The sequence below is a fragment of the Gopherus flavomarginatus genome (assembly GCF_025201925.1).
Source record: "Gopherus flavomarginatus isolate rGopFla2 chromosome 13 unlocalized genomic scaffold, rGopFla2.mat.asm SUPER_13_unloc_2, whole genome shotgun sequence".
Lineage (NCBI taxonomy): Eukaryota > Metazoa > Chordata > Testudines > Testudinidae > Gopherus > Gopherus flavomarginatus.
In genome coordinates, this window is record NW_026114610.1 from 808,950 (window position 1) to 821,073 (window position 12,124).

Sequence of the window (12,124 nt, forward strand, 5' to 3'; positions counted from 1 at the left end):
TACGTTTTTCAGTGTATAAAAAACCCCAGAGCCAGTATAAATAAGCTGACCTAAGCCATGGTTAGATAGTGCTAAATGAAAAGAATGATTGTTCTGTCAGTGTAGCTATTACAGGGATGGAAAACCCCTCCCCTCACTGTAGCAGCTGTTTACTCCACAATGCTACAGCAGTATTTTAAGTGAAGACAGCCTTAGAGTGAGACCAGAGCTGGCTCTATGGATGTTCAGGCACTAAGACAATAGCAATGACAATACACTAATGCTTCCGTAGTTAGCAGGGTTTGAACCTGCGTGGGGAAACCCCTATGGATTTCTAGTCCATCGCTTTAACCACTCGGCCACAACTACTTGAGGGATAGTTGTTTCCCTACACAATGTTTCTGTTCTCACAGAATTGTCACTTCAAATGGCTCAGACCAGCTCCCCCAGCACACTCACGGCTGTGCATTAGTGTAAGTGTGTCCATGGTGAACAGCAAGAGTTCCTGCCCATTTCCCTTCCAGCTGGAGCATGATTAGTGTGTTTGTGGCTAACGACATTGCTATAGATTGTTGTTCATTCCCCACACTGACAATTCAGACAGTCACTTTCCTATTCGAATCTCTACCATATCATTCCAATAGCTGGGGGCAGGATTTCTCTGGGGCACTGAAATGTTTCAGGGGATTGGTGTGTGAGCTCAGCCTTGCATTCCATCCCTGATGTTTCATGGACTAACAACAGCAGCAGAAAGAAAGAGCCGAGCCAATATCTCCCTGGCAGGGATGCAGGTGACCACGTCCCCTCTGTCTGACCATTGCCATTGCAGGAGAGAAGGGTTCACTGGAATCGAATGCCCTGGCTCAGACAAGAGACACAGGGAGGTTTTGCTGTTCACAGATCTGTGCAAAGGAAATTGTGTCTCTGTGAATTTGAGTCGGGAAATGAAACGCCCACATGGTGGCCCAGTACCTTAAGGAATGTGGGCGATGGATTCTGGCTGAGAAATGATTTAACAGGAATTTGTATCAATGTATTGCCCTGATTAAAAGCTATGGCTGTAAGGTGCCACTGTTGTTAGTACTGAACCTGCATGGAGACACCCGAGTGCAGTGGTGAGCTGGAGCCGGTTCTCACAGGTTCCCAAAAACCAGTTGCTAAAATTAGACCTCCGTGGAGAACCGGTTGTTAAAGGGCCAGGAGGTGGACAAAGAACTCCAGTCCAAGGGCCGGACCATCCTGTTGCTCCCAGGATTCCCAGCTGGGGAGGCTGAGGCTTCCCGGCCCCTTCCCTGGCTTCCCCCCAGCTGCAGTGTGGCCAGCTGCCGGCACCAACTGGGCAGTTCAGCTGAGCTCGAGAGTCGTCCTGCTGCCGCTTTTTGAGAGGCCCGGCAAGGTGTGTGTGGGGTCCTCCTGCAAGCTCCACGGCTGGTCAGAGGGGAGGGGAGGGGGCAAGCGGGGCAATTGGCCCAGGCCCTGCAGGGGCCCCTGGCCCCACGAGGATGTCTCTCCCGGGCCCTCCCCTGCTTCCCCCATCCTGAAGAGCTGCAGCATGGCCAGCAGCTGGGCAGCTCAGCTGAGCTCTGGGCTGCCAGCAAGGTAAGGAGGCTGCAAGCTCCAGGGCTGTGGGGGGCGGAGGGTTGGGCAAGTGGGGCAATTTGCCCTGGGCCCTTGGCCCCATGAGGATGTCTCCCCCCAGGAGTCTCCCCCCACCACCCCGCAGAGCTGCAGCATGGCCAGCAGTTGGGAAGCTCAGCTGAGCTCCTGATTTGTCCTGCTGCTTTGAGCTGCTGGCAAGGTAAGGGAGGAGGGGGCTGCAAGATCTAGGGTTGCCAGGGGGCAAGTGGGGTAATTTGCCCCAAGCCCTACAGGGGATCCCAACCCCATGGGTATGTCTCCCCTCCCCCAGCCCCTCCTCCACTCCCCCCCCCTTAAATCAGAACTTATTATAGGGAACCGGTTGTTAAGATTTTGGCAGCTAATCATTGCCCGAGTGGGTGTCAAGTCCATTGCCTTAACCAGGGGTAGTCGATTATTTTATCAAGATCCAAATTTCTTGGTCAAGGTCTAGTCAATGTCTAGATGATAGAGAAAATAATACACTGATGATAATAAGAAGAATATAGAAAGATTTTGCAGTCACTATGGACATAACTATGATGATTGTTTTGTGTTTCACTCTTTATATTTGACACCACCACCACCTTTTCCATTAGTCTTGTGGTTTACCGAGGGTAAAACTAAACATCTCTTCAGATACAAGGGAGTGTTTGTGTTCAGTCCTGTTAGCTACACAGGGGTTTGATGTAGCTGCTTCCAATCCTCCGGCTCTGCCAGGATAACTAACATTTCAGGGTGTCACTGAACTGAAGGAGGGAAATCATTTTTTGACAGATGACGCCTCCTCTTAAAGGTGTTTGTCTGGCTGGCAGCCCTGGTTCCCAGGTCTCTCCTGAAGGAAGAAAGTTTCTGTGCAAAATACTAAAACTTTTAACAGAGAGGAGGGAAACGCGATGGCCACATGATGGGGCCAGTGTGTATGACAACATGGTTCTTTTATGTGGGATGACTCTGAACATTGACTGATCTCCACTCCCTTGGATTTGAAGAGATGTTTAGTTGTGCACTTAGGAACCTATAAGGCTGAAGCAATTTTATGGATGGTGCCACTACGGTGGAAGGGTTATTTAATGTTGTAGAAATTGTTAAAAACACTAAGCTTAAACTGGAACTGCCTGTTATTAAAGGCTGGTTTCCCCACATCAGTTCCATAAGCTCTGCTAGAAACACCCTGGGTTCTCTACTGCCTCGGTGGGAACTAGAGGGAATCGTCCCCTGCTGCTCTTGGCTCCACACTGATTTTTCTGGGGAGGGGACATGGAATTGATTTGTTCGCTGTTGAGAAGGGAGCCAGGCCAGTTCTCAGGGAACCAGAACTCCCAGCATCTTCCCAGCCCAACCCAGGCTCCTGCCCTGTCCCAGCCTGTTCCTCTGGGGCCCCTGCATGCTTGACTCTAAAGCAGGCTGGGAGCAGCAGCTGAGGCAGAGGACAGCCTGGGCTGGGCAGATCGAAGGAGTTTAACAAGCAAAAAAGGTAAAATGGCAGTGGGGTATTACCTTGGACTCGACGGCATTTCTCCATTGGTCTGTCTGCTTTGGGGTAGGGACAATAACACATCCTGCTGCATTCGTTATTTCAAAAGGCAACTTAGGATTTTCATTCTCACACACGATGCACAAAGCAGGACTCAACCTTTGGCGTAAACTAAACTAGCTGCTCACAGATTCTGGCAGCCACAAGGAGCATTTGGGTGAGAGCTCAGACCTGCCCCTGTCCCACAGGGAGAGTGTCATTTGTGTGGGGACTAGGCCACTGACCTACCCGCTCCTGATTCCCAAACTTTCAGTAACTCTATTATCAGTGCCTGTGAGTGTTATTTAAACCATAAGAAAAACCACACTGGGCTAGACCAAAGGCCCATCTAGCTCTGAATCCTGTCTCCTGACAGTAGCCAAAAACAGGTGCCCCAACAACCAGTCAACAAGGCAACACTGGGAGTTGAACCCAGGATCTCCTGTTTACAAAAACATATGCTTTAGCCAGCTAACCCATGGACGGCTAAAACCCCGTGTCTGCCTACACCTGACTCCCTGCCATCGTCACCGGGGCCTGACAAGCTTTGTTTGTGTTTGGATTCTGCAAAGCAGAGGAGCAGGTGACGTTGTCTTTACAAGTTGTGTGTGAGTGAATCTTTGGCCAGGTCTGCACTACAAAGTTGTTTCAGCAGAATTATATTGCTTAAGTGTGTAAAAAATAGACAAGGCTACCTCGGTCGGCAGCTTGTGGCTGGTGTACACACTGAAATGCGACGTCTGGCGACAAAACTGCCCTGTTTTGCTGACAAAATAAAACAACTTTGATGAGAGGTCTAGAGCTTTTGCAGCAAACTTGAAGTGACAAAGTAGACGCTGCTGTTCATTATATCACCATAACTGGCCTCCTCCAGTATCCCACAATGCCGGCCGTGAACTCGCCTGCCCTGCATTCCTACTACAGAGCCATGGGCCCCTCCCCTTTCATTGCTCTGGGAAGTTCTGACAGCTGAGCCTGCTGCTCTGCTCTGGCAGCCAGGAGCAAATCACTGCCGTGGATGCTGCTCTCTCCCGCACCGCGAACACAGAGCAGGGTGGCGGGAACTTCGTTACAGTGTGGGGGGCCACTGGCATCCGAACTGTGACACGCCCAGGACATCCTTTCCCTCGAGGAGGCTCTTACCTTCTAAACAGGGACAGCTGTTTTCTATTAAAATCAGGAAAAGGGAAGGAGAAACCTGGAAAGAGGTTCCTCCTGGCGCTCACATACATGAACCCAAATACTCTCTCAGTCCTCAGAGAGAGACCTGGAGAAGGAGACTTGCTGAAGCAAAGCCACAGGGGTCTCTGAGGTTTCCTTGGCTCCTCACCCCTCTCCTGCCTGGCTGATGTCAGCATCTTTCTGTGAGGTCATCACCTCCACACCACCTTTGACCAATAGTCTGAAGTCCTGCAAAAGGCCTTTGTGATGTCACTGCCACACCCTTCCCTTGCTGTGCTAATGTCCTGCCCCTGCCCAGGCACTTTGGAGGTTTGAGCTACTCCCTAGGCAGGGTGATGACACTGGGTGATCGGCTGGCTGGGAAAACAAGAGTCTGTCTTTTTGCCCGGGAAAGGAGAAACTTGGCCAGCAGCAGGGGGTGCAGAACATCACCCTAGCGTGGGGGTGACAGCGCCTCTGGGATCCTGAAATCCCAGCACTTTACACACCTTCATGGAGCCTCCCAACCCCCCTGGGCTGTTGGAACTGCGACCCCAACCCTACTGATGAGAAACAGGCCTGGGGAGGGGAAGCTACTGGCTCAGGGTCACACCAAGTGTCAGAAGGATGGATGGGCCCAGCAGTCCTTCTTTCCAGGCCCCTTTGCTAACCACTGCTGCACACTCCCTCTCACAGCTGGCAATTACAAGCAGGGCCTCATGGCCTCTCCCCCTGCCTTTGAGAGGGAGTATGCTCTGCTGGAGTCAATGGAGCAGGGGACTGGAAGTCAAGACTCCTGAGTATCATTGATGGGGATTTCATACTTTCTCGCTATTGGAAATTGCTGGGAGAATCCCCCAGCCAAAGCTGCTCTGACAGTACTAAGCAACATCTGACCATTCAAGGGTGAGCGCACTGTCCAGGAAGAGGAGTGTTTGGTTCTGGGGTTTCACTTCATCCCAGTCTAGAGAGAGGGGCCCAGCCATGGAGTTTGGCTCAAGAAGACCAATTCTCCAATTTGTTAAAGGCATTTTGAATTCCAGTCCTGTGATCCAAAGTGCTTGGTGTCATTTGCAAATTTTAGAAGCATGCTCTCCACTCCATTTTCCAAATCAGTAATGAAAATATTGAATAGTACCAGACCCCAGACTGATCCCTGTCGGACCCACTAGGTACACCCTCTCCGTTGGACAGCCAGACATGGAGAAGGGCTCTTGGAATCTGGGCTTTCAACAGCTCTGCACCCACATCACACTGATTGCATCTAGACCGCATTTCCCTCGTTTACTTGTGAGAATGTCCTACGGGACTCTGTCAAAAGCCTTAATAACACCGAGCTAGATCCCATCTACTGTTTACCAACCTCCACTAGGCCTGGAGCCCTGCCAAAGAAGGAAAGAGGATTGGTTTGGAATGATTTGTTCTTGACAAATCCACGCTCACTAATCCTAAGAACCAAAGTATCCTGTAGGTGCTACTGACAAACTGATTGTTTAAGAATGTATTCCAGTATCTCTCAAGCTATGGAAGTAAGGCTAGCTAGTCTGTAAGTCTCAGGGGTCTCTTTGTTCCCCTTTCAAAGATAGGTCCTGTCCTGTTCATGAATGGGAAGATGTTCTTTTTCAGGTATCTCAGAGGAGACCTGGGGCACAACACCTGGTTTGTTTAGGCCACAAAAACAGAGGCAGGAACCTCTTCTGTCCTGCTGGCAAAGAACCTCAGGTACCTAAGAGACAGGGACTCACATCCCTGAATGGACTTAAAAAAGGCAGTGGTTAAAAAGTTTGGTCCCGACCGTTTCTTGTTTCCACAGACTAGACATTTTAGCAAACTTTAGAATTCCTTGGTGCTAAACACCGTCAAACTCCCCTTTCTCCTTCACAGAGGGTTTTAACGCCCCTTATCTCACTGAAGCTCATGACTGCCCAGAGTTTGAGAATTGTCCCTGTTCCCATTGGACAGATGGGGAGGAGCCTGAGGTCCAGAGAAGGGAAGTGACCTACCCAAGGGCCTACACAGCAAGGCGGTGGCAGAGCCAGAAAGAGAAGCCACCAGTCCTGACTCCTGTTCTAACAAACAGCAACCCCCCCCAGAGGCAGGGATAGAGCCCAGGAATCGAGATGGTGGGGAAACTTCATTGGAACCATTTCTGTCAGAAAATCCCCTTCAGACTAAACCAGTTTGTTTCTCGAAATCAAAACAAGTGGGATGAAAGTTCTTTGCAAAAAATATTTTGTTGCAAAAAAAAAGCATCTCCTGTTTGTCAGAGTGTGTTAAATTGTCTCGTCGCACACAAAGAGGAGACACTTAGATCACAAACATTAGCTAAGATGCTTCAGTCTGAGCTAAGTAGTTGATGCTCTTAATAATTTCAAAATAAAAAAATACAAATATAATAGACTATTTCAGCTAGTCTATTATGTCATAATCTGCTCTGAGTAAATGTGATAGGACACCTCATATTATGCACTAGAAGGTGCTAAGGACAGCAGGAATTAAAAAGTTGAGGACAATGCCTTATCACCCACAAGGTGAACCTCAACCCGAAAGGTTCAACCAAACCCTATTAGATATGTTAGGGACTTTGTGGCCAGAGCAGAAGGCAACCGGGAGACAACATGTCGCATTTCTGGTGCACGCCTACAATGCCACAAAGAACGATGCTACAGGAGTCACCTCATATCTCTTTATGTTTGGGCGAGAAGCAAGATTACCTATAGACCTGTGCTTTGGTGTATCAGAGGATGGCGATAGCGATGAAACTCATCAGCAATATGTATCCCGACTACGAGAAAAGCTGCGGGATGCTTATCACTTAGCTATATCTTTAGCCTGGAAGAACGCAGACTGCAACAAACATCAACATGATGCTAGGGTGTGTCTGCAAGATGGAAGGCAATACCTTACTTGCTGATGGAAAAGCTAGACCTGCCGGTCTACAAGATCAAACCTGAAGAGGGTCCAGGACAGACAAAGACCGTTCATAGAAACCTTTTGCTCCCTGGGGGGGAATTGGTAGGCACCCCTTATGAGATGGGCCACAAGAGGGCAACTGGGCAGAACGAAGGTGCTGTACCAAAGCCGCCTTCCAACGTGACAGATGGCCCCCTGCAGCTAACCTACACCTACTCAGCACATCTGAGAGTGAGTCTGAGGAGGAAGACACAACCGTGGTGTATCCTGGGATGAAGACAAGATTTCAGTCTCGATAAGCTGAATCAAAAGAGAGCACCTCCTCTTCCACCCTAAACCCTATGGCAGAAGTATTTAGGCCCATTCCTGACACTCCTGAGCCACTGGTGGGACCCTCGTGTGATGATATACACAGGTTATTGGACAGTGGCGACATACAGATGGAGGATGTCCTGAGCACCTTTGACCCTCCACTGTTAGAACTAGAAATGCAGGGGCCTATGCCAGTATCTGAGGGGACCTCACAGGAAACCTCTCCATCCGTCACTCAAGAGGATGTCCCCTCTATCACATCAACAGGGATTCTCAATAGGCGAGACAGGGTAATAAGACCAGTGAAACGGTTAACTTACAATGCACCTGGGGTGACTAGTGAAGAGCCAATACATTTAGCACACAGGTTTGTGGAAGCTAAAGTGGGCTATCTGAGGCCCTTTGGAGGTGACCAGTGAGTTGGTATATTAGGGAATGTGATTTGTCGGGACGACAAATTCTCGACTGGGGGGAGGAAGTGAGCAGAGTCAAGATGAGCTCTACCCTGACATCTGGTGGTGAACTATGGGGAGTGTGGAAAGAATTTCAGGGAGTGTGGAAAGGAATTTCAGGTGTTTGCATTGGCACACCCACCCTGCCTAGCACAGCCCATGGCAGCCTGAGATGGTTATTTTGACAGCTCTAAGATCCCCCATTTCTTCATTACTGGGGCAGGAGGAATAAAGTGTTGTCACCCTGATTACGTGAATGAGGAACTATGAGACTGCTTTATGACAGAAAGTCTCAACATCAATTAAGTAGCACTCGCTAGACAAGGGACATGGATGCCAAAACCCAGTGAATTGAGAGAGGTTGGGGATAGATATGTGTACCTGATGGTATGGGGCACCTTTGAGTGCCTGGCACACCAATTGCACCTCCTTCTCTCTGGAACCTAGCTAGAGGCTGCTGAGCTGAATTCACTTTGCACCAGCACTGGGGCTCCACTACTACAAGCTGAAATCAGTAAGAGCTGAGATCACTGAGTGCTGTGTTAACTAGTGGGGGAGCTTAAGAGATATATTGCTAAGTGGCTGGCAGAGCAGTTTGCAGGATGGTTGGAGTGGCCTAGTGCAGCAGAGAAGAACTGAGCAATGTGTGGGGACAGCTGGAGTAGTTCATGGGATAGCTGGTGGAGTGGAGCATATGGTGGAGCGGAGCAGTGTGTGGAACGGTTGGAGCGGCTTGTGGAACAGCAAGTGGAGCAGAGCAGTTTGCAGGATGGTTGGAGTGGCCTAGTGTAGCAGAGAAGAACTGAGCAATGTGTAGGGCCAGCTGGAGTAGTTCATGGGACGGCTGGTGGAGTGGAGCATATGGTGGAGCAGCTTGTGGAACAGCAAGTGGAGCAGAGCAGTTTGCGGGGATGGCTGGAGGAGCAGAGCAGAGCTGATCGTGGTGAAGGCTGCAGCAGATCTCCACGGAGAGGCGGGGCAGTCGGCTTCGGCCCACGTAAGGTGCCCCTTTTACACCCTATGTGCCCCCCCATTTCCACCCAGGCTGGGGGTGGGGCAGAACCCTGTAGATGAACTTTTGAACTCTGAGGTGATTTGGACTTTAGACATTGCCAAACGTACTTTGAGGTGGGGTTTTTTGCTCAAGGTTTGTGTTATCCCGTTTGTGGTGTTTCTCCAATGGGATGCTGCACTGTTTCTCTCCTTTATTAAAAGGATTTTGCTACACTCGGACTCCGTGCTTGCGAGTGGGGAAGTATTGCCTCCTAGAGGCACCCAGGGGGGGTGGTATGTAATTGTCCCAGGTCACTGGGTGGGGGCTCAAACCGGTTATGCATTGTGTTATTGAAACTGAACCCCTGGATACTGAACCCGGCCCTTGTTGCTGCCAACTCAGAGGGGCAGAAGGGTTACACTAGTGACACTCTCCAGTGGATCCCCACACTTCACCCACCATGAGGTAGGTAGGAGCGGATCATTATTATCCCTACTTGAAAGAGGGAGAATCTAAGGCTGAGAAAGGAGAATTGACTTGTCTTAGGTCACACAGCCAGTCACTGGCAGAGTTAGGAATAGGACCCAAGAGGGAATAGGACCCCTGATTCACAAACTAACCATCGGATCTTGAATTTCAGACATTGAACAACCTGAATAAAGTGTTCTCGAATGAGCTGCATACCAACAACAGTGCATACTAATTATTCAGCAAGTATTTTAGGAGAACTGCAGTGTTAGAGAGAAACATGAACTGCTCAGAGACAATTAATGCAGAGAAGCAGCAAAATTCATCAAACATATAAGTGGTTATGACTTATTTACTTGGTCTTCAAAGAGAACAACAAGGACCTGAGTCTCCTCCCTGTCAATAACCCCCTGCTCAGCCAGTCAGGGTAGAGACTGAGGACGGGAGGCCGAGGGTTCTCACCAGAGAGCCCAAAGGATGGCCCAGGTCACCGGTGGGGATCACTGCCCAAGCACTATTTCAGCCCCACAGTTTTGGGTGGACCTCCCACAGTGGGAGCTGCAGAGCACTCCCCCGCAACACACACACACACACACACACCCCTCACTCTTGGTGTTGGGAGGGGAACAGGTGAAAGGACAAAATAAGCAAGAGACAAGGAGAAAGGAGGAAGGGATGGACAGAGGAAAAGGTGAAACAAAAAGGACAAACCCTAATGTCCCCAGTGATTCTGAGGGACAAAATCCCAGGTGCAGAATAAAATTCTGCCTCCTTAAGCTCGTGTTTTCCATGCCTAGAATTCAACTGTCACCTGATGGATCAGACTGAACAGGTTTCAAACCTTGAGGAAGCTCTTACCTTCTAAACAGGGATGGTTGTTTTCTAGTAAAATCACTAAAAGGTGTCATAAACAGATAGTTAAGGGTTAATAGAACAGGAGTACTTCATGTCTCTTTTGCCTGTAAAGAGTTAACAAGCTCAGTGAGCCTGGCTGTCACCTGTCCAGAAGACCAATCAGGGGACAGGACACTTTCAAATCTTGAGGGAGAGAAGTCTTTGTATGTGCTGTTAGTGTTTGGTTCTTGTTCACTCTGAGGGCTCAGAGGGACTAGACGTGCAACCAGGTTTCTCTCCAATCTCTCTGATACAGTCTCTTCTGGTCAATTTAGTAAGTACCAGTTAGAAAGACGGTTTAGTATTTTGTTTTCTTTATTTGCAAATGTGTATTTTGCTGAAAGGATTGTATCTCTGTTTGCTGCAACTTGTATTTGTGCTGGGGGAAGGATTCTCTCTGGTATCTATAAGCTGAGAGACCCTGTAACATTTTCCATCTTGATTTTACAGAGATAATTTTTACTTTTTTTCTTTCTTTAATTAAAAGTTTTTCCCTTTTTAAGAACCTGATTGTTTTTTCTATTCTTGTGTGAGACCCCAGAGGACGGGGTCTGGACTCACCAGGGAATTGGTGGGAGAAAGAAGAGAAGGAGCGAGGAAAAGCCTGATTTCTCTCTGTGTTAGGATCACTGTCTCTCTCTCAGGGAGAGTCTGGGAAGGGGGGAGAAGGGGGGGAAGGTGAATTTCCTCTCTGTTTTTGGATTCAAGGAGTTTGAATCACAGTGATCTCCCAGTGTAACCCAGGGAGGGGTGAATCTGGGAAGAAGAAAGGAGGGAATTGGTTTATTTCCCTTTGTTTTGAGATCCAAGGGGTTTGGGGTCTTGGGGTCCCCAGGGAAGGGTTTGGGGGCCAGAAAGTGTCCCAAAACACTATATTTTTGGGGGTGGCAGCTCTACCATTTCTAAGCTAGTAATTAAGCTTAGGGGGGTTTATGCAGGTACCCCATCTTTTAGACGCTAAGGTTCAGAGTGGGGAATCATACCTTGACAAAAGGGAAGGAGAAAATTTAAAAGAGGTTCCTCCTGGCGCTCACATCCGTGGACCCGAATACTCTCTCAGTCCTCAAAGAGAGACCTGGAGAAGGAGACTTGCTGAAGCAAAGCCACAGGGTTCTCTGAGGTTTCCCTGGCCCCTTGCCTCTGTCCTCCCTGGCTGATATCAGCATCTCTCTGTGAGGTCACCACCTCCCCACCACCTTTGACCAATAGTCTGAGGACCTGCAAAAGGCCTTTGTGATGTCACTGCCACACCCCTCCTTTGCTGTGCTAATGTCCTGCCCCTGGCCAGGCACTTTGGAGGTTTGAGCTACTCCCTGTGGATCACCCCACTCAAGGAGCATTCGTTCTAGGAAGCAAGCTGGCTAGACAGGAAAACATCAGACGCTGCTCTCAATGCTACACTCAGTTTTCTCAGACATTAGTCAACTTTATGGCCAGAAGAGACCATTAGAGTATCTAATCTGATCCCCTGCATATCACAGGCCTCCTGTATGACACAAGAGCTACTTTGGGGGCAAACACATTCCAGAAGGCATCTAGTCTTCATTAAATGACATCAGGAGATGGCAAATCCACCACTTTCCTTGGTAGCTTGTTCCTGTGGTGAATCATCCTCACTGCTGACTATTTATGCCTTATTTGTAATATGAACCCTTGCTCTGGCTCCCAGCCCCTCTACAAGGGTTGCAGCTGTCTGGAAGTGCTGCCTTCCATGCCTTTCTCATTCACACCTCATTCATTCAACAGGGCAACTGATTACCAAGTAGAGGGAAGATCTGATTCTACTTCTAGCAAAAAGACATTTTTCTTTGACTTTAA

General features: G+C 49.1%; 1 non-coding gene across 1 annotated transcript; it reads right to left on the reverse strand.

The window, feature by feature from the left end:
- Positions 1–266: 266 nt before the first annotated feature.
- On the reverse strand, positions 267–348 carry TRNAS-AGA (transfer RNA serine (anticodon AGA)). The gene has a single exon. It is a non-coding gene; the product is annotated as a tRNA-Ser (tRNA).
- Positions 349–12,124: the final 11,776 nt, after the last annotated feature.